General features: G+C 43.2%; 1 protein-coding gene and 1 non-coding gene across 3 annotated transcripts in view; one reads left to right on the forward strand and one right to left on the reverse strand.

The window, feature by feature from the left end:
* The first annotated feature begins 1,689 nt into the window (after positions 1 to 1,689).
* KIAA1217 overlaps positions 1,690 to 26,291 on the forward strand; it is an 821,092-nt gene continuing 796,490 nt past the window's right edge. For both annotated transcript variants that reach the window (XM_059892822.1, XM_025000971.2), the window contains exon 1: positions 1,690 to 1,930. The gene's annotated coding sequence lies outside the window, so the exon portion shown is untranslated. The remainder of the gene's footprint in view (positions 1,931 to 26,291) is intronic.
* TRNAG-UCC (transfer RNA glycine (anticodon UCC)) lies at positions 23,340 to 23,412 on the reverse strand. Its single transcript has one exon. It is a non-coding gene; the product is annotated as a tRNA-Gly (tRNA).

The following is a 26,291-nucleotide window of genomic DNA, read 5'->3' on the forward strand; positions in this document are numbered from 1 at the left end:
TATTTTCACGAAAGAGGCATCTCGGCGATCAGTGTTCTGGATTCAGGAAAGATGACACTTGCATTTAAAAAGCACTGCCACTCGACCGGGGCAAAATTGCTGGTTGCTTGCTTGGTCACTGCAGTGCGTGTCTGACGCCTCGCTGCTGACAGCGGATCCAGCCTGGGCAGGAGGCGCTCCTGCACAATTTGCTCAGACCCGGAGGCTGCGGCCGTCCCGGAGCTGGGCACAGCCGCAGGGTACAGAGCGCCGCGGGCGCACGGAGCCGCGCACTCTGCCCCACTGACGGCGGGGTCGCTGCAGAGGGACAAACCTTTAGCCATTCTAGAACCTCTTAAGACCCTTCATTTGACGCCTCCGCAGAAAGTCACTTCCCAGTTGGGTCCCCAGAACAACTTAAGAGAACTAGCCAAGTTAGGTGACGACTCAGGCCTCCTACGAGAATAAGTTCCTGGTGGGTGGCGGAGACGCACTACGCTGGTCGACGATCTCCAGGGACTTGGCGCGGAGTTCTAACCACCACGGCCTCAGACCCAACGACATGGTATGGGGCATCTGGAGCCCGGCCTTGGCCTCTTTTCTCTGGTTCCGGGAGTATTAACCCAGCTTCTGTGGAAAACTCCCCCAGGGTCGCGCGAGGCGGGGAATGATGTGTGGAAGGCCCTGCCCCTTTGATCTCTTTTCATCAACTTCTCAGTGCGCAGCGGCGGCGGGCTGGAGGTGAGCTCGGAGCAGGCCAGAGCCGCCCTTGGCGCACCCAAGAGGGCTCCTTCCTGGGACCTGCGGCGGCCGTGGAGGCCCGGAGGACTCTCATAGCTCCTCATCCCGCCTCCTTCCTACAGGAGTGTGAAAATCAGCCCGCCTGCTCGGTCCACTCCCCTCTTCCCTCTGTACCTCTAGTGCAGCTTTTTAAAGGCGTCTCGTGCTTCCTCCAACTTTGGGGGAAGATAGTGCCCAACTCCAAGGGCACTCCCAACTCCTGCTTTTCCAACCCTCCTATCACATTAATCCAGCCTCTTTGGTCGCATCCAAACTCGGTGTGCGTAGTATCGCCGCCCAACTTGGAACCGAGCGCCCCCGGCTGTTCACGGCCACCCCTCGGCTCCTGTTTGCAAGGAGCTCGGTTTCTGGCTCGTCGCAGGATCCAACTGCGGTTCCGAGTAGTCCCCGGGCTGGCGAGGCCCACGCGCGCGTGCACACACACGCGCTCACAGTCCCGCTCACACTCCCGCGTCCTCGCTCCCCGCACCCCACCCTCCGCGCGGCTCCTCCGCCGGGTGGGGGGGTGGGGTGACGTCAGGACTGCAGTCCCGAGGAGAGCGGCTGGAGAGGGCCGCGCGCTCCTCGCCCAGCTGGGAAGCTGGAGGCGCACTGGGGCGACCGCGGCTGCCGCGCTCCTCCCTCTCCTCTGCACCCGCTGTGGCGCTGCCAGCCCGCGGGGCAGCCTCGCGAGCCGCCAGGTGGATTGAAAGTCGTTTCCTGGGAAGGACGGTGAGGGTGCTGCAGACCTGGCAGGCACTGAAACTGCAACTCGGACAGAAACGACCCAGCGGAGGAGCTGGGCGCGGGGCGCCGTGCGCAACATCCCTGGGCGACTGGGGGCGGTCGCCGCCCAGCGCGGCGGCCCTACCTCGGCCCCCGGACTCGGGCCCCGGGCGCGCTCGTCCGGTAGAGACCTCCCAACCCTACGCATTTCGCGGCGGCTCTGGTGCGGGGAATGCGAGCGCGCCAGCTCCAGGTCACCGCCGTGGAGCAGCCGCCTGTAGGAAAGCGAGGAGAGGCGAGGGGGCGGCAGCCTCTGCCCAAAGTAAGTGCAGCAGAAGTTTGCATCGGCTTCCCCGTCGCTCCCCTGGAGTGAGTGGGAGGCTTATCTCCTGCCCTCGTTCTCTGAGGATAGCAGACTTGCCGGCGACCCTCGCCCGGAGAGAAGGTGAGCGTCACGGGAGGGTCGAGGACGCGGGGGGCCAAGGCAGAGTGGGATCCCGATGGAGCCAGGGGAGGAGATCCTCCACCTGCGGGGAGGAACGCGCAAGGTACAGGCCGTGGGGGTCTCGGAAAGGGAGGGGTTTGGGGAGAGAAGGTGGAGGTTGGTTGTCACACCTACTCTGGTGACCTTGGCGCGCCATCCTGGAGTGGCGAGCCAGGAGGGTCTCAGAGGTTGGAAACGGGTTAGTCTAGGAAACGGCGTGGCTTCTCATTCGGGGCTGCCTGGGGTGGAGCATCACTGCTGCTGCCGGACCCTGGAAGACCCGGGCAAGAGGAAACAGAAGAACCCGGCACCGGGCAGCGACGGTGAAGGGTGGGGATTCAGGGCAGTCCAGATCCAGGGGCTCGGAGTGGGAAGTTGGGGGGTCCTCTGAGGTGCTCCAGTCTCGATGGGGGAAACAGCGGTCCAGGAAGAGGGCGGGTGTGACGCTCCGGGACGCTACAGTTGCAGATGGGCGCCTTTGGAGCTTCAGTGGCTAATTCTTGTAATTGGGCGGCTTCTCCGAGGCCGAGAGCACCCGGTCTGCGCCGGTCCCCCGGACCCTCCGGCTCCCCGTCTCGGCTGCCCTCCCCGCGCAGCCGCGGGTCCCCGCAGTCGTCAGGCTGTTCCCCGCGGCGGGTAGGGCGGAGGAGACCCGGTGAACTCAACAGACCCTCGGCGCTTTGCTCACTTGTTTCCGGGGCCCGTTCAGCTCTTTTTAGTTATCATCCTCTCTAACCCGCCTCCGGAAGGAGCTTTTATTCTTTATCAATTGACCAAACTTCGAACCTGGAGAAAAGTTCATAGAAGCTGCGCTCCTACCTGGAGCAGAGCCCCGCAGAGGGCAGGGGAAGGGTGGCGCGGGCAGCTCCCTCACCCTTTTCTCAACTGGAGACGGTTCTCAGGGAATTTTATATTAAATGAGATGCGATTATTCTAGGAAGTCAACGAAGCATCATTTTTCCAGAGTAGGACCGTCTGTGCTTAGGAAACCAGTATCCCACTCAGCTTCTGGTACCAAGGGTGCACTTTTCAAACCCAGGTCTCCCGCACTGTAGGCAGACGCTTTACCGTCTGAGCTACCAGGGAAGCCTTGTGGGTAAAGGGAGATTGTTAACTAAATTCCATTTTTTTGGGTAAGTTATTCATGATGCATAGTGATTACCTAATTTCATTTACTCAGATCTATTCATTCAAAACAATTTATGAGGCCCAGTATGTGCCAGGCAGTGTGTTAGATGCTGGGATGATAGAAATGACTGATGTGTGGTCCCAGTGTTCAGGGAGCTTATAGTCTGTAAGATATGTGGTCTGGAAAGAAGGTGGAAAAAATACACGCCCTGCGGCAAAGGGCAGGTAATACCTGTTTTTTAGGAAGATGACTCACGTCCAACTCCTTAACTAAGGGGTCCAGCATCTGCTAGATTTCATCTTCCCTGAAATCAGGGATATTATTATTCATCTTTGATGGCCAGAAGACAATCTTGTGCCAGGCACATAGTAGGTCAACAATAAGTTCAGTTAAATGGATGGATGAATGAGTGAATTATTCTTGGTGAAAATATTAGAGGAAGGTATCATGCTGTATTGGGGAAGCATGTGAAGAAGAAAAAGTGAATTGGAAAGAGAAGGAATAAATGGAGCTCTAGAGGGCAAGAAAGAAAAGAGGCTAGGGTTTGTAAACATTTGAAAATTATGTAACAGCAGAGTTTGTTTCCCATTTTCACACAGTGGAAATCAGTAAAGTTCTTTATCTATGAAATACACACATCTATTTGCGTATTTACATTTTAACTTTTTTTTTTTTTTTTTTTTTTTTAACAGCAGGTTCTCTGTTACTTTCCCATGTTGCTGGTGGTGGTGGTTTAGTTAAATGAGTATGACTCTTGTGATGCCATGGACCATAGTCTGCCAGGCTCCTCTGTCCATGGGATTTCCCAGACAGGAATACTGGAATAGGTTGCTATTTCTTTTTCCTGGGGATCTTCCCCACCCAGGGATCCAACCTGCTTCTCCTGCATTGCAGCCAGATTCTTTACCAGAGAGTCACCAAGGAAGCCCTCATTTACCATGTGGAGGTCATCATGCCATGCTCATGTGAATATGTTGATAATGTGTTGATTCACATGTGTCTAGGTTAGTGGGACAGGTTGGTGAAAAAATTCTTTAGAATTACGGAAATCATGCATTCAGATATCTCATATTTTGCTACTTCATGTGCACATTTCTACTCCTATGCTTTAACCATATTTAATTTAAACATGATTAAAATATTTATACATAGATTCTGCCAATGAAGATTAAACATATATATATGCAAGACTGTTCTGGGTTTAATTATCTGAACCAAGGTTACCGTTGGACACTGGTAGAAGGTGGTAAGTCACTCAGGTTCCAGAATGAATGATACTTTTTCCCCCATAGTTTAATTTTATTATATTTAATAGGCCCATATATTTTTCTTACTTGTACAACAGAACTACTTTTAAAAAAATTAGTATTCATTAATGGTAATAATAATTCAGTGATCTGAGTCATGAGTTTATGAGAAATAATTTTGGATTTAGAACCTTCTTAGTGACATGTGATTTGGAGCCATCCTAGAAATTTTGTAAACCTCATTTTTTTCTACTTACAAAATGAGATAATTTTACTTGAATGATTTAATTAGACATTTAAAACAATATGTCAGTATACATTACTATTTTATTTGGGACATTGTTTTCTCTAGTCAATGCCATTAATTTAGTGTCATTTGTAATTTGTAATTAACAGAAAAAAATCCATATTTTCCATTAATGGGTATTTTGTAGGTGTTTTAGGACATTAATGGAGTTCTAGAAAAAGTACTGTGATTGTGGACAATGCCTGGTGATTAAAACAATGTTTTAGAAGTAAATGTAAATAAATACTTTAAATAGTAGCTAAAATTTGAAATTCTTTAACCAGACCCTGTAGTGTTTCATTTGTTGTGGTTTTTTCATTTGGATTATTACCATAATCACGCTGTTGGATTGAATGACCATTTGAAGGAATCTTGCAGGTGTACAAGCAGTACATTCTAGAGGGCAGAATCTTTATTTTAGAAATGTAGTTAGAGTGCAGAAATGCTGAGATATTAGGAATGTGGGGTCATAGTTACTGAGCTTGAAAATGATCTAGCACAGTTTTTGGAGATGAGAAAATGAAGGTCTAAAAAGATGAAGGGTATAAATTTCCCAGGATAACATTCGGACATACAGAAGATTCTCACGTATTGTCCATTCCAGGGGCAACTTAAAAGGTCTGCTATCCTTGGATGCCCTCTTTCTTCATTAGCTATATGTATACATATATACCCTCCCTCGTGGACCTTCCTCCCACCCCACCCCCATCCTATCCATCTTGGTCACCACAAATCACCTAGCTGTGCTCCCTGTGCTAAACAGCGGGTTGGAGGAAGATAACTTGTGTTTATGTTACAACCCTGTCTCTCCCTAGCTACATAGGCAAGTTGCTTTTTATTTTTTAGTAGGTTTTTGTTTTGTTTATAGGTAATTACCATATATGGGGATAGATGTAGTTGCACAATTGTTTATTTCTCCTCTGTATTGTAAGTTTTATAAGGAAAAGAACTGAGTATTTCTTGCTCACTGTATGTCTGAGCCTTAGCACCTGTTGGGCACACAATGGATATCTAATAAACATTTGTTGAATAAAAGAATGAATGAGTGAGTATAAAATAATGATTGAGTAAAGGACACATCTCTTAGGTAGAACTGGAATCCTTAGTATGAGAGCCATAACCTTATAAAGATTCTCTGTCTAAAATACTGTTCCCTTTGTCAGCATCCCTTTCTGGATAGATGAGCTCCTGATGCACCCCTTCGCCAGACCTGCTTCTCCCATTTACTCCTCTCAGAAAGGGGTAGCTCCATTTTTCTGGTTACTGGGGTCGGAAACCTTGGGAGTTATCCTTCATGCTTCTACACAGCCAGCATGGAATTCATTTACAAGTCCTGCAGCTGTGCCTTCCTGATGCATTGACATTTCGAATCTGACCAGTTCTCACCATCTCCCTTGCTACCAGCCTGGACTGAGCCTCCAGTATTTCCCAGCTGGTTTACTGCAGTGGCCTTCTAACTTCTCTCTAGGCTTCCCTCTTGGGCCCACCCCACAGTCCAGGTTCAGCACCCAGCCAGAGCCATACTATGAGCACATGAGGCTCTTCATATGACTCCTCTGCTTACATTTTCCAGTGTTTTCCTGTCTCTTCTCAGAGAAAAAGAAAAAGGCCTTCCAGTACATCAGATGAATAAGGCTCTACACTGTCTCACCACTTGTAACTCTCTGGCTTCTTATACTCCCCCGACCACCCATAATTGTGCTTCCACTGCACTGACCCCCTTTCTGTTCCTACAACATATCACACTGGCTCTCTCCTAAGCAGTTTTGAACTAAGCAATTTGAACCTTTTTCTGGAATGCTCTTTCCCAGACACCTGCTTGACTCACTACTTCTTCACTCCCTCTTTTCTCAAATTCCCCTTCTCAGTGAAGCCTCTCTTGGCTACCCTGTTGAAGATGACACTCCTCTAGATTTTTATCCCCGCCTTTCCTACACTAATGTCCTTTTAGCCTTTGTGACTATTATGACCATAAATTCTGTCTCTATCTTGTGTCTCTCCCATTCGAAGGCAAGCTCCATGAAGGTAGAGATTTTACCTTCTTTGTTCACGTCTGTATTTCTAGTGCCTAGAACAACATGTGGCACGTAGTAGGTATTCAGTAAATACCTGTCGAATAAGTACATGGAGATGAAATAGTGTCTGTTTCAACCTAAATAGGGTCCTATTAAAATTAAATGAAAATGCATGTGGAGTGATCATCACAGCAGCACACAGTATGTGCTTAGTCAGTATCAGACACAGTTATTATGGTGTCTTCTCTGGTCTCCTGGACTTCTTGTCCCTCCTTTGACCAGGACTGTGATCAGAGGCCCTGCTCTCCCAGGATTCTTAGCTGTTATTTTTGGAAATGACTTTAAAGAAGCCCCAACGGTTGTTTATATGTGCTGCTGGAAATAATTAGGAAATAAATACAGTTAACTCTCTAAGATACAGTGTAATTCTTTTCATAAAATACCTCTGGCCTGGGGCTTCTGGAAGGTGGCTGCTGTAAGTTTCATCTTCAGGGTGAGAGCATCGAAGACTGTCCTGATCTCTGGGTGGGCCCTCCTGTAGTGGAATGGGGGTCTTCTTCCCCTCTTGGGTCACACTGCACTTCTTAGATGGCAGTGGTAGTGGAAGGCTGGGGAGAGTGATATCCTGGGGTCGGGGGTAAAAGTGGAGATCAGAGCTAAGCTGGGCAACAGAACTGTTTCTGGAACGTTATTTCTTAATTGAGTCATCTAATCAAGTCAAGACTGAGAGCAGAAACATGAGAAGGGACAGAGAGAAACTATATGGGTCACTAGTTGGCCACCCAGGTTGGGTTTTAACTACTTTTCCTGTCTCTTAATGTTGGGTTTACTTCTTGCTTGACTTAACATGTCTATTCTCATTGGTTGCCTCCTGGTCCAATGGATTCTAGCTGAGGAGGAGTTATAAGGCCATATCAATTAACCAATGATGTACTACATTAAGAAAATCATAATTAATTTAAGTGGAGCCTTGTATAGCTATCTCCAGGGCTTAGACTAGCCTATGTGGTAAACACTATTCCTTAATTCTAAAAATCCAGCTTAAGAATAGGCTGTACCTGTTTAAATGCACAGTTGGCTGAGCTGTTAGGATGTTTTTTATGGTTCTACCAGGGTGTTGTGAGCAGATATTGTGCTTATGTGTTAAATTTGGGTACATTGTTGCGTTTCTATAAAATTACATACTAAACCCTGCTGCTGCTGCTGCTAACTCACTTCAGTCCTGTCTGACTCTGTGTGACCCCATAGATGGCAGCCCACCAGGCTCCCCCATCCCTGGGATTCTCCAGGCAAGAACACTGGAGTGGGTTGCCATTTCCTTCTCCAATGCATGAAAGTGAACCCTACAGCTCGTAATTCCTGCTAGCTCAGAGCAGTCACACTTTATGAGTTTACTCAACGGATAGTATTTGCAATCCTGAGTGTTCATAATGGTTTTGCCTTAACAGAAAAAATGCTATGTTGTGCCCAGTTTTGCTCTAGAAATAGAAGGAGAGCTTTGGGTTTAGTACTTGTAGGTTACCAGATCTGTTCTTAGCATGCTCTGGGACCATGTCCAATTTGCATTATTTTAGAGTAGCTTTTCTGGAGCTGGGAAAAGTTACCAAAGCAGCAAAAATGGGGCCAACAACCTTGAAATATAGCCATTAGGAATCTGTTTTCTTATAACTGTAAGAGATGCAGCCGGAGCAACTTTTCAACAGAAACTGTGTGTGTGTATATATATATGTGTTGTGTGTAGGGGGAGGTAACAGACTCTAGGATAGTGGCCCAAACTATCCCAGCACTGTAAAGGAAGAGGGGGTGACTTAGCTTTCCAAACAACTGTCTACACAGTTTTTTGTGTTCTTTTTTTTTGGTGCCTGGTTTACAAACACACTTTGTTCTAAATGTTTTTAATAAGTAGGTTGTTTGGAAACTTCTTACTCCTAGAAACAATGTTACATGTGGAATTTAGGTTCCCAGCTGCCTTGGGAGAAGTCTGTTTAATTCATTGCTGAGCATTAAAAAATGATACTGTAGGTTTCTTCTTCATATGAGAAAATCAGTATTAATTTCTAATTAATAAAATTCTAATTTCCATTTTGTTATAACCAAAAGATCTAGGCTGGCACTTTTGTAAGTAATCTCTCCCTTGACTCTTACTGGTATATTCAGCAGACCAAGAGATTATATTACATATCATGTATAGTATATATCTGTAATGTAGAAAATAAGTAAGTAGACGTATCCTTCTTTTAAATATACAGATAATATTGGATCTCCTGCATTTACAAACTTTTAAAAATCAATTTATAAAATCATGTTACCTTAATAAAACATAAATAAATGAAAAACATAACCAATGTTAACTACATAGATATCCTTGAGAGTTCACGGTTCATGTATTGCTGAAGTCTGGCTTGGAGAATTTTGAGCATTACTTTACCAGCGTGTGAGATGAGTGCAATTGTGCGATAGTTTGAGCATTCTTTGGCATTGCCTGTCTTTGGGATTGGAATGAAAACTGACCTTTTCCAGTCCTGTGATCTCTCACTCAGAGAAGGCAATGGCACCCCACTCCAGTACTCTTGCCTGGAAAATCCCATGGGCGGAAGAGCCTGGTAGGCTGCAGTCCATGGGGTTGCTAGGAGTCGGACACGACTGAGAGACTTCACTTTCACTTTTCACTTTCATGCATTGGAGAAGGAAATGGCAACCCACTCCAGTGTTCTTGCCTGGAGAATCCCAGGGACGGGGGAGCCTGATGGGCTGCCATCTGTGGGGTCACACAGAGTCGGACACGACTGAAGTGACTTAGCAGCAGCAGCAGCAGCAGATCTCTCACTGCTGAGTTTTCCAAATTTGCAGACACATTGAGTGCAGCACTTTCACAGCATCATCTTCAGGATTTGAAATAGCTCTACTGGGATTCCATCACCTCCACTAGCTTTTGTTCGTAATGATATTTCCTAAGGCCCACTTGACTTCACATTCCAGGATGTCTGGCTCTAGGTAAGTGATCACACCATCATGGTTATCTGGGTCATGAAGATCTTTTTTATATAGTTCTCTGTATATTCTGGCCACCTCTTCTTAATATCTTCTGCTTCTGTTAGGTCCATACCATTTCTGTCCTTTATTGAGCCCATCTTTGCATGAAATGTTCCCTTGGTATCTCTAATTTTCTTGAAGAGATCTCTAGTCTTTCCCATTCTGTTGTTTTCCTCTATTTCTTTGCATTGATCGCTGAGGAAGGCTTTTATCTCTCCTTGCTATTCTTTGGAACTCTGCATTCAAATGGGTATATGTTTCCTTTTTTCTTTTGTTTTTCACTTCTCTTCTTTTCACAGCTATTTGTAAGGCCTCCTCAGGCAGCCGTTTGGCTTTTTTGCATTTCTTTTCCACGGGGATGGTCTTGATCCCTGTCTCCTGTATAATGTCATGAACCTCCATCCATAGTTCACCAGGCACTCTGTCTATCAGATCTAGTCCCTTAAATCTATTTCTCACTTCCACTGTATAATCACAAGGGATTTGATTTAGGTCATACCTGAATGGTCTAGTGGTTTTCCTCACTTTCTTCAATTTCAGTCTGAATTTGGCAATTAGGAGTTCATGATCTGAACCACAGTCAGCTCCTGATCTTGTTTTTGCTGACTGTATAGACCTTCTCCATCTTTGGCTGCAAAGAATATAATGGATCTGATTTCAGTGTTGACCATCTGGTGATGTCCATGTGTAGAGTCTTCTCTTGTGTTGTTGGAAGAGGGTGTTTGCTATGACCAGTGTGTTCTCTTGGCAAAGCTCTATTAGCCTTTGCCCTGCTTCATTCCATACTCCAAGGCCAAATTTGCCTGTTACTCCAGGTATTTCTTGACTTCCTACTTTTGCATTCCAGTCCCCTATAATGAAAAGGACATCTTTTTTGGGTGTTAGTTCTAAAAGGTCTTCAAAGGTTAGGTCTTCATAGAACCTTTCAACTTCAGCTTCTTCAGTGTTACTGGTCAGGGGATAGACTTGGATTACCATGATACTGAATGGTTTACTGTGAACTTCAGATGTTCAAGCTGGTTTTAGAAAAGGCAGAGGAACCAGAGATCAAATTGCCAACATTTGCTGGATCATCGAAAATGCAAGAAGAGCTCCAGAAAAACATCTATTTCTGCTTTATTGACTATGCCAAAGCCTTTGACTGTGTGGATCACAACAAACTGTGGAAAATTCTGAAAGAGATGGGAATACCAGACCACCTGACCTGCCGCTTGAGAAACCTGTATGCAGGTCAGGAAGCAAGAGTTAGAACTGGACATGGAACAACAGACTGGTTCCAAATAGGAAAAAGAGTACATCAAGGCTGTATACTGTTACCCTGCTTATTTAATGTATATGCAGAGTACATCATGAGAAATTCTGGGCTGGAGGAAGCACAAGCTGGAATAAAGATTGCTGGGAGAAATATCAATAACCTCAGATATGCAGATGGCACCACCCTTATGGCAGAAAGGGAAGAACTAAAGAGCCTCTTGATGAAAGTGAAAGAGAAGAGAGAAAAAGTTGGCTTAAAGCTCAACATTCAGAAAATGAATATCATGGCATTTGGTCCCATCACTACATGGCAAATAGATGGGGAAACAGTGGAAACAGTGGCAGACTTTATTTTTGGCTCCAAAATCACTGCAGATGGTGACTGCAACTATGAAATTAAAAGACGTTTACTCCTTGGAAGGAAAGATATGACCAACTTAGATAGCATATTAAAAAGCAGAGATATTACTTTGTCAACAAAGGTCCGTCTAGTCAAGGCTATGGTTTTTCCAGTGGTCATGGATGGATGTGAGAGTTGGACTGTGAAGAAAGCTGAGTGCCAAAGAATTGATGCTTTTAAATTGTGGTGTTGGAGAAGACTCTTGAGAGCCCCTTGGACTGCAAGGAGATCCAACCAGTCCATCCTAAAAGAAATAAGACCTGGGTGTTCATTGGAAGGACTGATGTTGAAGCTGAAACTTCACTATTTTGGCCACCTGATGCGAAGAGCTGACTCATTGGAAAAGACCCTGATGTTGGGAAGAGTGAAGGCATGAGGAGAAGGGGACGACAGAGGATGCGATGGTTAGATGGCATCACTGACTCAACGGACATGAGTTTGGGTGGACTCCAGGAGTTGGTGATAGACAGGGAGGCCTGGCATGCTGCGGTTAATGGGGTTGCAAGGAGTCAGACACGACTGAGCGGCTGAACTGAACTCGCTGATCCTTGAGAGTTAAGTCTCGTACAAGGCAAATCTTAGAGTGTTGCTCTGTCCACCCATCAGTGCCATTCATGGCTTTGGGAGGAATAAGAAGCTCTCTAGCCACCTGCCCTGAGGCCTCTGCTGTGGCCACATCTGCATAGAAGGGTGCTCTGATAGCTAGAAACTCACTGAGAGTTCTGATCCCACATTTCTCAAGTGTATCTGTGTCCTTTGCTCATCAGATCCCTGAGATTGGATGCTGGCATCTGATACCCCTTCCGTAGAGGTCACAAAACAATGATCCTTTTCCTTCTGCTTTGTCCTCCTGTCCTTCCTACAGTCTTCACCCTTTCTCCTTCCTTTTGGCCTCATTTCCCGTTAAACCCCAGCATTCAGATCCCTCAAATGCCTTTACACAAAATGTGACCCGCCCTCCCTCTAGTGGTGATCAGGAAATCTCTTCTGTTACCTTTTCCCCCAACATTATTGAGATATAATTGCCATATAAAATTGATTCATTTAAGGTATACAATGTGTTGATTTGATACACTTATATGTTGAAAAATGATTACCACTATGCTGCTACTGCTAAGTCACTTCAGTCGTGTCCGACTCTGTGCGACCCCATAGACGGCAGCCCACCAGGCTCCCCCATCCCTGGGATTCTCCAGGCAAGAACACTGGAGTGGGTTGCCATTTCCTTCTCCAATGCATTAAAGTGAATAGTGAAAGTGAAGTCGCTCAGTCGTGTCTGACTCTTAGTGACCCCGTGGACTTCAGCCCACCAAGCTCCTCCGTCCATGGGATTTTCCAGGCAAGAGTACTGGTGTGGGGTGCCATTGCCTTCTCCAGATTACCACTATAGCATTAGTTAATACCTCTATCACATCATATAATTGTCTTTTTTTCTTTCCTTTTATTTTTTTAGTGGTGAGAACATTTAAGCTCTACTCTATTGCCAATCCATTGATACACATATATTGAAAAATGATCACCACCATATGATTAGCTAATGCCTCTATCCTGTGTTGTATTTGCCTTTTGTGTGTGTATGTGTGGTGAGAACATTTAAGTTCTACTCTCTTGGCAATCCATGACCTTGGTTAATATCAGGAGCTTGTTTTACCTACAGTCCTAGCAGTGGGCTGGCTCTTCCCCTCACAACCATCTCCAGAGACCTGGGAGTGGAGACTGTCCTGGTCACTCGTGCAGAGAATGGGTGTCCCAGCACAGGAGGGAGAGGGAGAAGGGGGATAAGAGACAGTCACTGTGAGAGTCTGTGGTTTCTTTTCTTTGGAGGACCTTGTGCGTTGCCCTGAGAACTTCCCTATCCAGTTCTAGCTTAGTTCCATGGGGTCCCAACTATGCATTCCCTACAGACACAAAAACAAATTCAAAGCTTCTTTGATACCCTCTGGTTTCTGAAAAGTAGGACTTCCCAGGTGGTTCTAGTGGTAAAGTAGTCACCTATCAATGTAGGAGACACAAGAAATGGGGGTTTGATCCTGGGGTTGGGAAGATCCCCTAGAGTGGGAAATGGGAACCCGCTCCAGTATTCTTACCTGAAAAAGAGTTGAACATGACTGAGCATAGCATGAAGGAAAGTGAAAGGAAGAAAAGGAAAAAAAAAACAAAACACACCAACAGAGGTGAGATTTTCAGAAGGTTTCATTTAGAGGTGAGTTGGATCCCTGGGGGAACAAAAAAGCTCTGATTTGTTGCATTTGTTGATTTCTGTGTTGTAAATATTTCTTCCATAGCTGATTTCAGCATGATGTCAACTGGCTCCCAAAACTCTTCGAAATTCAATTAACTCTCATGAATCTGTACAAAAATACCCTCCTTATTCTACTCTTCATGGCGCAAGCAATAAGGTAAGAGGAAAGATACAAGCTTTCCTCTTGTTCTTTCTCCTAGCCACACCCTTGCCTTTTTAACTCTGTGAATAGTAGGGCGCGAAATGTATAGATCCTAGAGTCAGCAAATTTGTTTTATAAAGGCCCAGATACTAAATTAATATATTAGACTTTGCAGTCCACATTTGATTTTTGTCACATATTCTTCTTTTTTTATTTTCAAACAACTGTTCCTAGTTTTTTTCAAAGAATTATTCCTAACTAATGGGCAGTACAAAAAATAAAACATAGGCTGTTGGTTGGATAGGGCCTCTGGGTCTGTTGACCCCTGGAATAGATGATCAGATGATTAGAAATTTAAACTTCAGAAATTTGAAATTGATAATTTAAAATTTCTATATATACATAAATTGTGTGATACAAATTATATATACATATATATGTATGTATGTGTTCAGTTCAGTTCAGTTCAGTCGCTCAGTCATATCCAACTCTTTGTGAGCCCACGAATCCCAGCACACCAGGCCTCCCTGTCCATCACCAACTCCTGGTGTTCACCAACTCCTGAAGTTCACCCAAACTCATGTCCATCGAGTCGGTGATGCCATCCAGCCATCTCATCCTCTGTCATCCCCTTCTCCTGCCCCCAATACCTCCGAGCATCAGAGTCTTTTCCAATGAGTCAGCTCTTCATATGAGGTGGCCAAAGTACTGGAGTTTCAGCTTCAGCATCAGTCCCTCCAATGAACACCCAGGACTGATCTCCATTAGGATGGACTGGTTGGATCTCCTTGCAGTCCAAGGGACTCTCAAGAGTCTTCTCCAACACAACAGTTCAAAAGCATCAATTCTTTGGCAATCAGCTTTCTTCACAGTCCAATTCTCACATCCATACCTGACCAATGGAAAAACCGTAGCCTTGACTAGACGGACCTTTGTTGGCAAAGTAATATCTCTGCTTTTGAATGTGCTATCTAGGTTGGCCATAACTTTCCTGTGTGTATATATATATATATATATATATGTATATATATATGTATATGTATAAATGGGCTTCCCTGGTGGCTCAGATGGTAAAGAATCCACCTGCAATGTGGGAGACCTGGATTCAACCCTTAGGTTGGGAGGATCCCCTGGAGGAGGTCATGGAACCCACTCCAGTACTCTTGCCTGGAAAATCCCTATGGACAGAGGAGCCTGGTGGGCTACAGTCCATGGGGCCACAAAGAGTAGGACACGATTGAGTGACTGAGCACATTTTATATATATATATATATATATATATATATATATATTTCAAAGGTAAAGCCCAGACTGAGTGAGGTTATCCTGAGCATCTCACCATAGGACCCAAGCTTTGGTCTCTGTTAGAAGAATAAGGCCTCTCAGGGTTGGGGGTGGAGGAGGTGGGGACACCAAGGATGATCTCAGTGGTGACTAAGGAGAAGCCTGATCTTAGGGCATCCTTTTCTTCCCTTCTTTCTTTTATAAAAAAGTTTTATTGAGATATAATTTATGTATTATAAAATACATCCATTTAAAGTACGCAGTTCAATTTTTTTTAGTGTATTCATAGGATTGTGCAACAATTGCCACATTCTAATTTTAGAACATTTCAATCTCCTCTAAAATATATTCCCATACAATTACCAGTCAATAACCATTCCCTCTGTACCTTCCAGCCCTTGGAAGCCACCAAGCTACTTTCTGTCTCTACGGATTTGCTTGTTCTGGACATTTCATATAAATGCAATGTTTTTCCTTTGTGAGTGGCTCTTCTCCTTTAGAACAATGTTTTCAAGGTTCATCCACATTACAGTGTGTATCAGTACTTCGTTTCTTTTTACTGTCAAGTAATAATGTCTTGTATGGATATACCACGTTTTGTTTACCCATTCATCAGTTGATAGATATCTGGGTTGTTTCTCATTTTTGGCTAATATGAGTAATACTGTTATGGAAAGTCATGTATACCTCTGTATATGAATTTATGTTTTTATTTCTCTTAGGTAGATATCTAGGAGTGGCATTATCATGTGATATGATAACTCTTATGTTTAGCATTTTGCAGAACTGCCACACTGGTTTTCAGAGGGGCTGCATCATTTTACATTCCCACCAGCAGTATACGAGGGCTCTATATTCTCCACATTCTTACCAACACTTGTCTCTTTTTTTGATTATAGTCATTCTAATGATGTGAAGTGGTATCTTCTCATCATCGTTTTGATTTACATTTCCTTATTGACTAATGACGGAGAAGGCAATGGCACCCCACTCCAGTACTCTTGCCTGGAAAATCCCATGGACGGAGGAGCCTGGTAGGCTACAGTCCACGGGGTCGCGAAGAGTTGGACATGACTGAGCGACTTCACTTTCACTTTTCACTTTCATGCATTGGAGAAGGAAATGGCAACCCACTCCAGTGTTCTTGCCTGGAGAATCCCAGGGACGGGGGAGCCTGGTGGGCTGCCGTCTATGGGATTGCACAGAGTCGGACACGACTGAAGTGACTTAGCATAGCTTAGCATTGACTAATGATGTTGGGCATCTTTTTATGTGCTTATTGGGCATTTATATATGTTCTTTGGAAAAATACATGTCTGCAAATATATTGTCCATTTTTATTTTTGTTTGTTTTCTTACTATATATATTTTATTGAAATATAGTTGAGTTACAGTGTTTCAGGTGCAGAGCAAGGTGACTTAGTTATACATATATGCATAGATTGTTTTTCAGATTATTTTCCATTATAGGTTATTATAAGATATTGTATACCACGGAGAACTATTAAATGGAGTTCTTTGTCTTTTTATTATTGGTTCCTAAGTTTTCTAAATACAAGCCCCTTGTCAGATAGATGACTTGCAAATATTTTCTCCCCTTATTTGGGTTGTCTTTTCACTTTTCTGATGGTTTAGCTTGCAGCACAAAAGTTTTGATATTTCGAAGAAGTACAGTTTATCTATTTTTTTCTTTTATCACTTATGTAACAAATTCAAGTTCATTAAGATTTATTCTTATGTTTTCTGCTAAGTATTTTGTAATTGTAGCTTGCTTAGTTTAGGTCTAATCCATTATGAGTTAATTTTTGTGTACAGTGTGAGGAAGCTGTCCAGTTTTATTCTTTTGCATGTGATTTTTCACTTGTTCCAGCATTATTTGTTGGAAAGGGTTGACTTGTTTTGGCATGCTTGGTGACATTAATTGACTATAATGTTGGATTTATTTCTTGACTCTCAATTTTACTCCGTTGATCTATCCTAATGTCTTTTCTCATGCCAGTAGCACATAGTCTTGATTCTGTGACTTTGCACTAAGTCTTTAAATTAGAAGACTCCAGCTTGCTGAGTCCTCCAGCTTGCTTCTTATTTTTCAAGATTGTTTTGGATATCTGGCCCTCTCAAATTTCCATATTAACTTTAAGATTTGTTTGTTAAATTCTGCTAAAAAAAAAAAAAACCAGCTGGTATTTTGGTAAGGAATTGTTTTAAGTCTGTGGATCAGTTTGGAGAGTAATGCTATTCTTAACAATATTAATGCTTCTGATATTCTTCTGATACATGAACATGGAATGGCTTTTTATTTACCGAGGTCTTCCTTTATATTTTCAATAATATTTTATAATTTTAAGAGTGTAAGTATTACATATTTTTTTTAAAAAAATTATTCTTTAGCATTTCTTCCTTTCCTTCCTTCCTAAATGCTCTGTCTAGAACCTGCAGTACAAGGTCAAATTGAAGGGATGAGAGTGAGCATCCTTGTCTTGTCCTTGATCTTGGGGGGAAAGAATTCAGTCTTTCACCATCAAGTATAATGTTAGCTGTGAGTTTTATCAAAGGTGCCTTTTATCAGGTTGAGGAAGTTCCCATTTTCTTCTTGGTTGTTGAGTGTTTTTATCACAAAATGGTATTGGATTTTGTGAAACTCTTTTTCTATGTCTATTGTGCTATCACTCATTATTTCTGCTCTTTCCATTTTAGTTTTTTACTTTTATGAAACTCAAAAGTGGAGAAATGGAATAGAGTGTGGGTAGAAAAAAATGATTTTAGGCTGCTCATGGAGAGAAGGAATGGAGGAAGAGAGCAACAAGATGAAGTTTAACAGTAGAAAAAGAAGGATGGGGTTGGAAGGAACATGACCACACTTTTGGTCCCTACCCCTAATTTTCTAGGTGGGCACACAGACTTGGAAACACTGGGTGACTTCCTTCTCACATAGCCTGGACTGGCAGTGCCAGTACACAGGCAGACCTGCCCACTTCCCTTTTAGGGCTCTTTCCACTGGTCAGCACCATTCCTCAAGCTAAACTCTGAAGGATAAGGAGTAGTCAATCAGATTTAAAAAATGAGAGGGAGGAGGTTTCTGGTAGAGGATCTTGATATATAGAGGCCTTGGGGCAGGAGAGAGCCAGTATGGAGACTTCCAAGATGGCGGCTCTGGTTGGAGCCCTGAGTGAGAAGAAGGTGAAAACTGAGAGGGAACAGTTGGGTGAGGGCTTCATCATAGAGTCCTGTGGGCTGGTACTGAGTGTGGATTTATTCCAAGTACAATGTGGACAGTTTTAAGGCGGGAGGAGCAACTTGAAAAGATTTTATGTATTGTGAAGATGACTTGCTGCATTGTGGAGAGATTAAGTGTGGCCTGTGCTGAGGTGGAGAGTCCAGGTATGACCCTGCAGAAGGTGAGATGGGTGAGGAGAAGTGGGCAGACTAGAGATTTGTTTTGGAGTTAGAATCCACAGGACTTTAAAGCATTGCTAGGAATTCCAAGAGGAAGTTGGGTGTGTTTAGACTCAAGAAAGAGGGCTGTGTGGATCCCCTCCTAGGAAGCTGGGTTACTCTGGAAGCAGATGTATTAAGAAGTGCAAGGTTTTGGTTAAGGTGTTCCTGACTTGCTCTCTAGGTGTTTTGACCAGACATTGCCTCACCCGCCAGTAATGGGTGAAAATTTGTGGAGAAAAAGAAACTTCCTTCTACCTGAAATGCCCTTTCTTCTTTCCTGATGGACATTGTTGCTGTTGTTGCTCAGTTGTGTCTGACTCTTTGTGGACCCATGGACTGAAGCACACCAGGCTTCCCTGTCCATCACCAGCTCCCTGAGCTTGCTCAAACTCATGTCCATCGAGTCAGTGATGCCATCCAACCATCTCGTCCTCTGTCGTCCCCTTCTCCTCCTGCCCCCAATCCCTCCCAGCATCAGAGTCTTTTCCAATGAGTCAACTCTTCGCATCAGGTGGCCACAGTACTGGAGTTTCAGCTTCAGCATCAGTCCTTCCAATGAATATTCAGGACTGATTGCCTTTAAGATTGACTGGTTAGATCTTCTTGCAGTCCAAGGCACTCTCAAGAGTCTTCTTCAACACCACAGTTCAAAAGCATCAATTCTTTGGTGCTCAGCTTTCTTTAAAGTCCAGCTCTCACATCCATACATGACTACTGGAAAAACCATAGCTTTGACTAGATGGACCTTTGTTGGCAAAGTAATGTCTCTGCTTTTTAATATACTGTCCAGGTTTGTCATAGCTTTTCTTCCAAGGAGCAAGCGTCTTTTAATTTCATGGCTGCAGTCACCATCTGCAGCGATTTTGGAGCCCAAGAAAATAAAGTCTGTCACTGTTTCCATTGTTTCTCCATCTATTTGCCATAAAGTTATGGGACTGTGCCATGATCTTAGTTTTTTGAATGTTGAGTTTTAAGCCAGCTTTTTCACTCCCCTCTTCACTTTCATCAAGAGGCTCTTCAGTTCCTCTTTGCTTTATATTTACATGTTCTTCAAAGCCGGTCTCAAATGTTACCTCTTTTGTGAAACTTTCAAGTTCTTTATTTCAGACACTGACATAGCATTTATTATGTCTCTCTAGCCTTTATTACTAGGTAACCCTTATTCTGCCTCAATTCTGTGTTGAGCACATGATGATAGGAAGCACAGAGAAGTTAAGTCACAAAGGGTTCCAGTGTCCCTGCTTGGCCACTGTGCTATGCTGCCTTTTGCTGGGAGCTCTCTAAACAGAATGCCTGACTCCTTCTCTTGCTTCCCATGACCTCTGTTGTAGCTCTTTTTATATTGTGCAAAGAGTGAAATGAATGTTTCTCTTCTCTGGCAAAGAGGGAGCATATTGAAGACAGGGACCGCATGTTGTTCATTTTCATATCTCCGGTGCTGGGTGCATGATAGATGCAGAATAAGTGAGTGAAGGAAAGAACGAACATGAATGAATGAATGAATGACTGGCTAAGGGACTAAGAAAATGAACTGGTAGAAGTGGGATGGAGCTTTCTGTCACCTTACGCAGGCAGCACTTTTTCTAGGCCAGAGACTCCGTGAACTGCATTATAATTCAGGCCAGTGAAATTTCTAGCTTTGCCATCATATGATTTAAAAATTTCCATTAATCTTTCAATGTGTTCTAAGCAAATAATACTTTTCTGAGTTAAACAGATGATGAAGCTCCTGCACTGGCAGGTATTATGTTCTTTAAACACAGTTGCTTGGTTGTCACCAAGGACATTTCTGCATCTGATATTGATTTAAATATTCAATTATGAATGTGATGAAGACAGCTTTATTTATAGCTAATGAGGATTGTATTGGCTGAAGAAACCAGCTCTGAGAACAATATGGTGTATTCTTGTTAATCTGATGTGGGTAGACTAGCTTAATCGGCATTCACAAGGCTTTTTGTTCTGCGCTGATACGAAATTGAAAAATATTGGGTGCTTTGATTTTACTGTATTTTAGTGTCAAGTAGTGAGGGTATTTGTGAAAAATTCATTATGTTTTGCAGATGATTCAAGTCCTGTTGAACTTTTACTTAAATATATATTTACACAGCTATGCCTTGACTTTTAAACATTTGTTGTATAAGATTCAAATTGCAGAATATATCTAATACAAAATCCGTTACAGAAGAACCGTCAGGTAGTTCATCAGATGTCTGTGGAGTAGGTGTAATGAGTCTAGGGGGCTGGGTCACCATCCACTCTTCTTATTCTCAAAGGTTCTGATCAATAAAGCAAACCAGCCAAGCAAGATTGCTAGCCAGATGGAGAATACAGTGATTTCGCTTGTCTATAGAATATTCCGTGCAGAGTTTTGTGAAATCTATATTAAAATATATGCTTTAGGCTTATGCAAAGTGGAACTTTTTACTCCTACTCTTTATCTAGGATTGGGCCCCACAAACTCAGGTATGCTTGCACAGGGAGAGAGGAACCAGACTCCAATACCCCCTGCTTGAATATGGATAAGGCTGGAGGCAGCTTCCAGAAAGTGTCATAAGCAGAATAATGGCCACCCTCCCCCAAACTGTCTGCATCCTAATTCCCCAAAATGGTGACTGTTCTTAATCTTGTGTTGCTTTAAGCCACTCCATCTGTGGTATTTGTTATAGCAGCAGTAGGAAACAAATACAGAAGGTTTGGGGACCTGTTCAGATGTGTTTGCCAATAGGAAACAAGAAACAAAGAGCCCTCTGGGTCCCATCCCAGAAAATGAAAGATGAAGTAGTCCTATCTGCTAGTAAACCATTGTCCAGTTAGTGGCAAACGTCAGCAGACCAACCAACCATCCCTTCTCTTCTAGAAAAGAGTGAGTGAGGGAAAAGAGAAGCTGAGTAAGGAGTCTCAGTGGGGAGAAGTTTAATGCCAAGGATCAGAGACCTACATAGCCTTGGGGAGGTAAGAGAGACAAGCACAGGGTGACCAGCCTTAGGAACTCCAGAAGCAGGAGTCTCAGAAAGGCGCTATGTCTATAGGACATTCCTTGCTACTGCTGTCTGCCTGATACCTGTGAGCCTGCCTGCAGCCACCATCAAAACAAAACAAACTTTCTGTACATTTCCTGAGTTATTATATAAAATGTGAAAATGGAAAATGTTAACTACTTAATGACCATGAGCACACAGCACCCCAGGGCTCCTGGAGCCTAAGGACTGATAATGTTAACTTCTGTGATAATGCCCTATTCCCTCACCATCAGTCAGTCAGAGAATGGTGCATGAGCTGAGCACATACCCTTCAATCTCCTCCCTTTCCTGGCTTTTCAAAGTGCTTTGCTGAAACCCTTTGGGGAGCTTGAGTTTTTAGGGCCATGAGCCACCCAGGCTTCTTGCATGGCCCTACAATTCCTTTCTCTGCTCAAAAACAAGCAAACGGAAAACTCACTTCCAAATCTCACAGGAGGCCCTCTCACTGCTGAACTCTCAGAGGAACTCTGCAGGCAAGGGGGAAATGGAGTTTCAGGACCTTGCATGGGGTGAAGTATACAGGGTATCGGCAATGTCTGGCACAGAGGGTGAAGAGGAAACAGTGGCACAAATTTGCTTCTCACTAGTTTGACGGAAGAACATGGGAAGAGGAGCATACACGTTTTTCCGTATGACCCCTGGTCCCTTTGTTCTCTTGACCTTGGGATTGTAGCCTCCCTTATGGGCCCAGTCAGTGAACACACTGGCAGACTCTTTAAGAGACTGCATAGGTGTGCAGTGAAGTTGGTGCTCAAGAGATCAGAGATGGATGTGGAACTGAATATTAATGGATAAGTTTGAAATGATTGAGTTATTATTTAACTACAATTTACCAGATATCTATTTTGAACCACCATTATTTCAAGGACATTTTTCTTTGAAGCTTTTAACAAATAATTTAAGCCAAATTAATGTTCATTGCAAATGTCAGAAACAGTTGAATTTTATTTTCATAGGGCCTTTGAACTTCTGTGTTTACTGAGAGAGATAAAATGTTATCATGCTGTGATTTCTACTTTTTAAAATTTGATAAAGATGTGCAGGTAATTGTTATCTAATTATTAATAGTTATAAATACCATTTAATTAAATAATGCAGGAATAAACTCAGCATGCCTCATTTCTTATTGCTCTCAATCAAGAGTTTGCAGAAGATTTTCATGTTACCTGTTAGTTCAGTCTTTAATTACCTCTTGCTGCTGCTGCTGCTGCTAAGTTGCTTCAGTCGTGTCCGACTCTTTGCGACCCCAGAGACGGCAGCCCACCAGGCTCCCCCATCCCTGGGATTCTCCAGGCAAGAATACTGGAGTGGGTTGCCATTTCCTTCTCCAGTGTGTGAAAGTGAAAAGTGAAAGTGAAGTCTCTCAGTCGTGTCCGACTCTTTGCGACCCCATGGACTGCAGTGCACCAGGCTCCTCCATCCATGGGATTTTCCAGGCAAGAGTACTGGAGTGGGGTGCCATTGCCTTCTCCGTAATTGCCTCTTAGGAGTACAAAATTGCTTCAGTTCTGCTAAAAGCAGAAAAGAGGTTGGAGTGGTTAGGGTGGCATGTGGTAGCCAGGTATTTGGGTCTGTATGTAATCCCAGATTATGAAGGTGGAGAACAGCCAAAGTTAACAACAGGGGGTCAGTAGGTATCTCTGTAAATTGAGTGAAGAGGGAGTCAGAAAAAGCCAAAGTTTCTAACCATGAGCTAAGAGTTTGAAAAGTAGTGAGAGAGGGATGTGTCATGGATTAATTGAGGCAGCATAGAAGTTGAGAGCAAGTTGCTAGAGCATCACTGAATGTTTGAGCAGTTTGAACAGCTTTGGGCTGTTCTAGTACCTGGGGAGACTTTTATTTTTGTTGGCTGCACCATGGGACATGTGGGAGCCTAGTTCCCCAACCAGGGATCAAACCTGCACCCCCTGCATTGGAAGTGCAGAGTCTTAACCACTGGACCACCAAGGAAGTCCCCTGAGGTGGCGTTTGTGAGCCCATCCAGGACACGTTCTGGTTCATAAACCTGTGTTCATTTGGCTCTTTGCCTCTAGGTTATCATGCTGAGTATTTCTCAGTTTCTAAGACCTCAAGGTCAATATCAAGAGCTGTTGGTTTCTGTTTATAGTCACTAATCATTTCAGCATTATTTTATCATTTGCAATTTTGTTTTTGTCCTTTCAACAGATTAGTCTGACTCCTGTCCAGGCAGATTACCATGGAACAGAATGTATGTTTAAATACTTGTTTTTCAGTTGCTAAGTCGTGTCCAACTCTTTGAGACCCCATGAACTGCAGGTCTAAATACTGTTCTTCTGTAAAAATGCATCAGTTAGCAAGCATTTTAAAGTCCTCTGCATGTTTGCCAGCCTCATAGGAATGACAGTTTCAATGGTAGTGACCACTGTGCAGATCATATTTTCAGTTAATATTTTGCACTTATGTGGTCCTCTTGCTTTTTTTTTCTTTTTTCTCTCTTTTTCTTTTTTGGCTGGACTACCCGGCTTGCTGGGATCTTAGTTCCTGGACCAGGAACTAAGCCAGGGATTGACCAGGGATTGAGCCTGGACCCAGCAGTGAAAGCACTGAGTCTTACCCACTGGACCACTGGGGAAGTCCCTATACATTCCCATTTTTAAGGTTCTGTCTGATTTCTCTCTATCTAGTAATCTGTGTTGATTTGCATGGTGATATTATTATCATTATTAGTAGTAGTTATTCTTTCACAAGACACCCACTAAAACTCTTTAGTATTTCTCATAAAGTTTGGCTTTAATTCCCACTAGACTATGTGATATGTGATGTGATTCTGGAGTTGAAGACATTCTAAAAACTAGTCAATTTAGTTTACTCTATTCCTCAGCAAAATTAGTGCTTCATGGTCTCCTATTTCTGGGTACCTCTAGGCAATTTTCTTTGTATCCTTGACTTCAAACCCACTCTCAAATCTATTCAGCTCAAAACTCCCTTCTGGAGTTCAGCTTGGTGCTCTGTGTTGATCTCGAGGGGTGGGATGGGGCATGGGGTGGCAGGGAGGCTCAAGAGGGAGGGGATATATGTATTCTTATAGTTGATTCATGTTGTTCTACAGCAGAAACTAACACAACTTTGTAAAGCAATTATCCTTCAATTTAAAAGCTATCCTATGGAAAATCATTATAGAGAAGAATATTAAGAAAAGAATGTATATATATATATGTGTGTAACAAAATCACTTTGCTGTACAACAGGAATTAAGAACACTATAAATCAACTATACTTCAATAAAAAAAAAAAGAGGAATTCCTTCTGAATGCAGACTTGCATCTATGCTGATTTTTAGGTACCTGGTCCTGCTGTTTCATGGGCTTCCCGTGTGGTGCTAGTGGTAAGGAACCTGCTTACCAGTGCAGGAGACCTAAGAGATGGAGCTTCGATTCCTGAGTCAGGGAAAATCCCCTGGAGGACAGTATGGCAACCTATTCCAGTATTCTTGCCTGGAGAATCCCATGGACAGAGGAGCCTGGCGGCTACAGTCCATAGGATTGCAAAGAGTTGGACACAACTGAAGCGACTTAGCATAGCACAGCACAGCACCAGTTGTTTCATAGGCATCTCACGCTTAATCGGAACAGTCAGAAATCATCACTTCTCCAGATCTGCTCCCCTTTCTATATTTCCTAACTCAGAGATTGTCCCAAGGTGTCTGAACTTATCTTTGATGTCTTCTTTAACTTCACCTCCATATGCAATTAGTTGCTAAGACCTGTCACTTCAGGATTGGGTGGTCCCTCTTACCCAATAGCTTTTATTGCCTATGCTCCGCAGCACTAGGTACCCACTTTGATTATAACAGTTATTTTTTGTATTACAACTGCTATTTGCATTACTGTCTCTCCCTTTTGATGGTGGAGGAGAGAGACTTTTCATTTTATCCCTTTGGTTGTTGGTTTTTGTTTAGTGTCTTAAGTCCTGTCCAGCTCTTCTGAAACTCCATGGACTGTAGCCTGCCAGGCCTTTTTGTCCATGGTATTTCCCGGGCAAGAATACTGGAGTAGGTGCCATTTCCTTCTCCAGGGGATCTTTTCAACACAGGGATGGAACCCTCGTCTCCTTCATTGGCAGGTGGGTTCTTTACCACTGAGTCACCAGTGAAGCCCCATCCCTTTGGTGGCTAGCCTCATATTTGTTAAGTCAGTGAAGTGAGTGAAAGAGTAACTAAATTGGATGAAAGTACTGTGACCAGATTTTGTCTGTATTACTTCCTAAATAAGTTATTTTGTTGAGACTGCCACTCCCATTTTATCTTTTCTTTTTTGGTTGGAGGAGGTGAGTGCCATGTCTTCTTACTCTGCCATCTTGATCCCCTTCCTATAGGTCCCCAAATTTCTTGATACAATCACTATTAAAGGATCTGTTTTTAAAAAACTGATTATTTTTCCAAAATAATTAACCACTGTTTCAAAATGTTCATTTGAAAAATAGGAGGCTTAGACTCTTATTTTGTTTCTTTTAAATTCTATGACTCAGTAGCTTTTAAATTTTTATTATTTTTATAAAAAAACTGATTTCATAACAAGGAGATTCTTATTTTATCTTCTTTACTCTTGAAGAAGTAAAGTGTTACTCTTGAGTGTTATGTGACTGAATGATAAAAGTTGTATCAATTTTAGAGTTTCTTCATTTTAGCTGTAAGAATTTACATTTATTTTCTGACTAACAACATGAAGTTTCAAATATATACCAGAGAGATTTAAAATGAGCATTAAACAGATGACTAACATGTAACTTTGGGAGTCTCAATGTCAAAACATATATTCACTTTGTCTCATCTACAAGTATTATCTTCTTAAAAATAAGGTAGAACTGAT

The sequence above is a fragment of the Bos taurus genome, chromosome 13 (assembly GCF_002263795.3).
Source record: "Bos taurus isolate L1 Dominette 01449 registration number 42190680 breed Hereford chromosome 13, ARS-UCD2.0, whole genome shotgun sequence".
In the NCBI taxonomy this organism is placed as follows: domain Eukaryota; kingdom Metazoa; phylum Chordata; class Mammalia; order Artiodactyla; family Bovidae; genus Bos; species Bos taurus.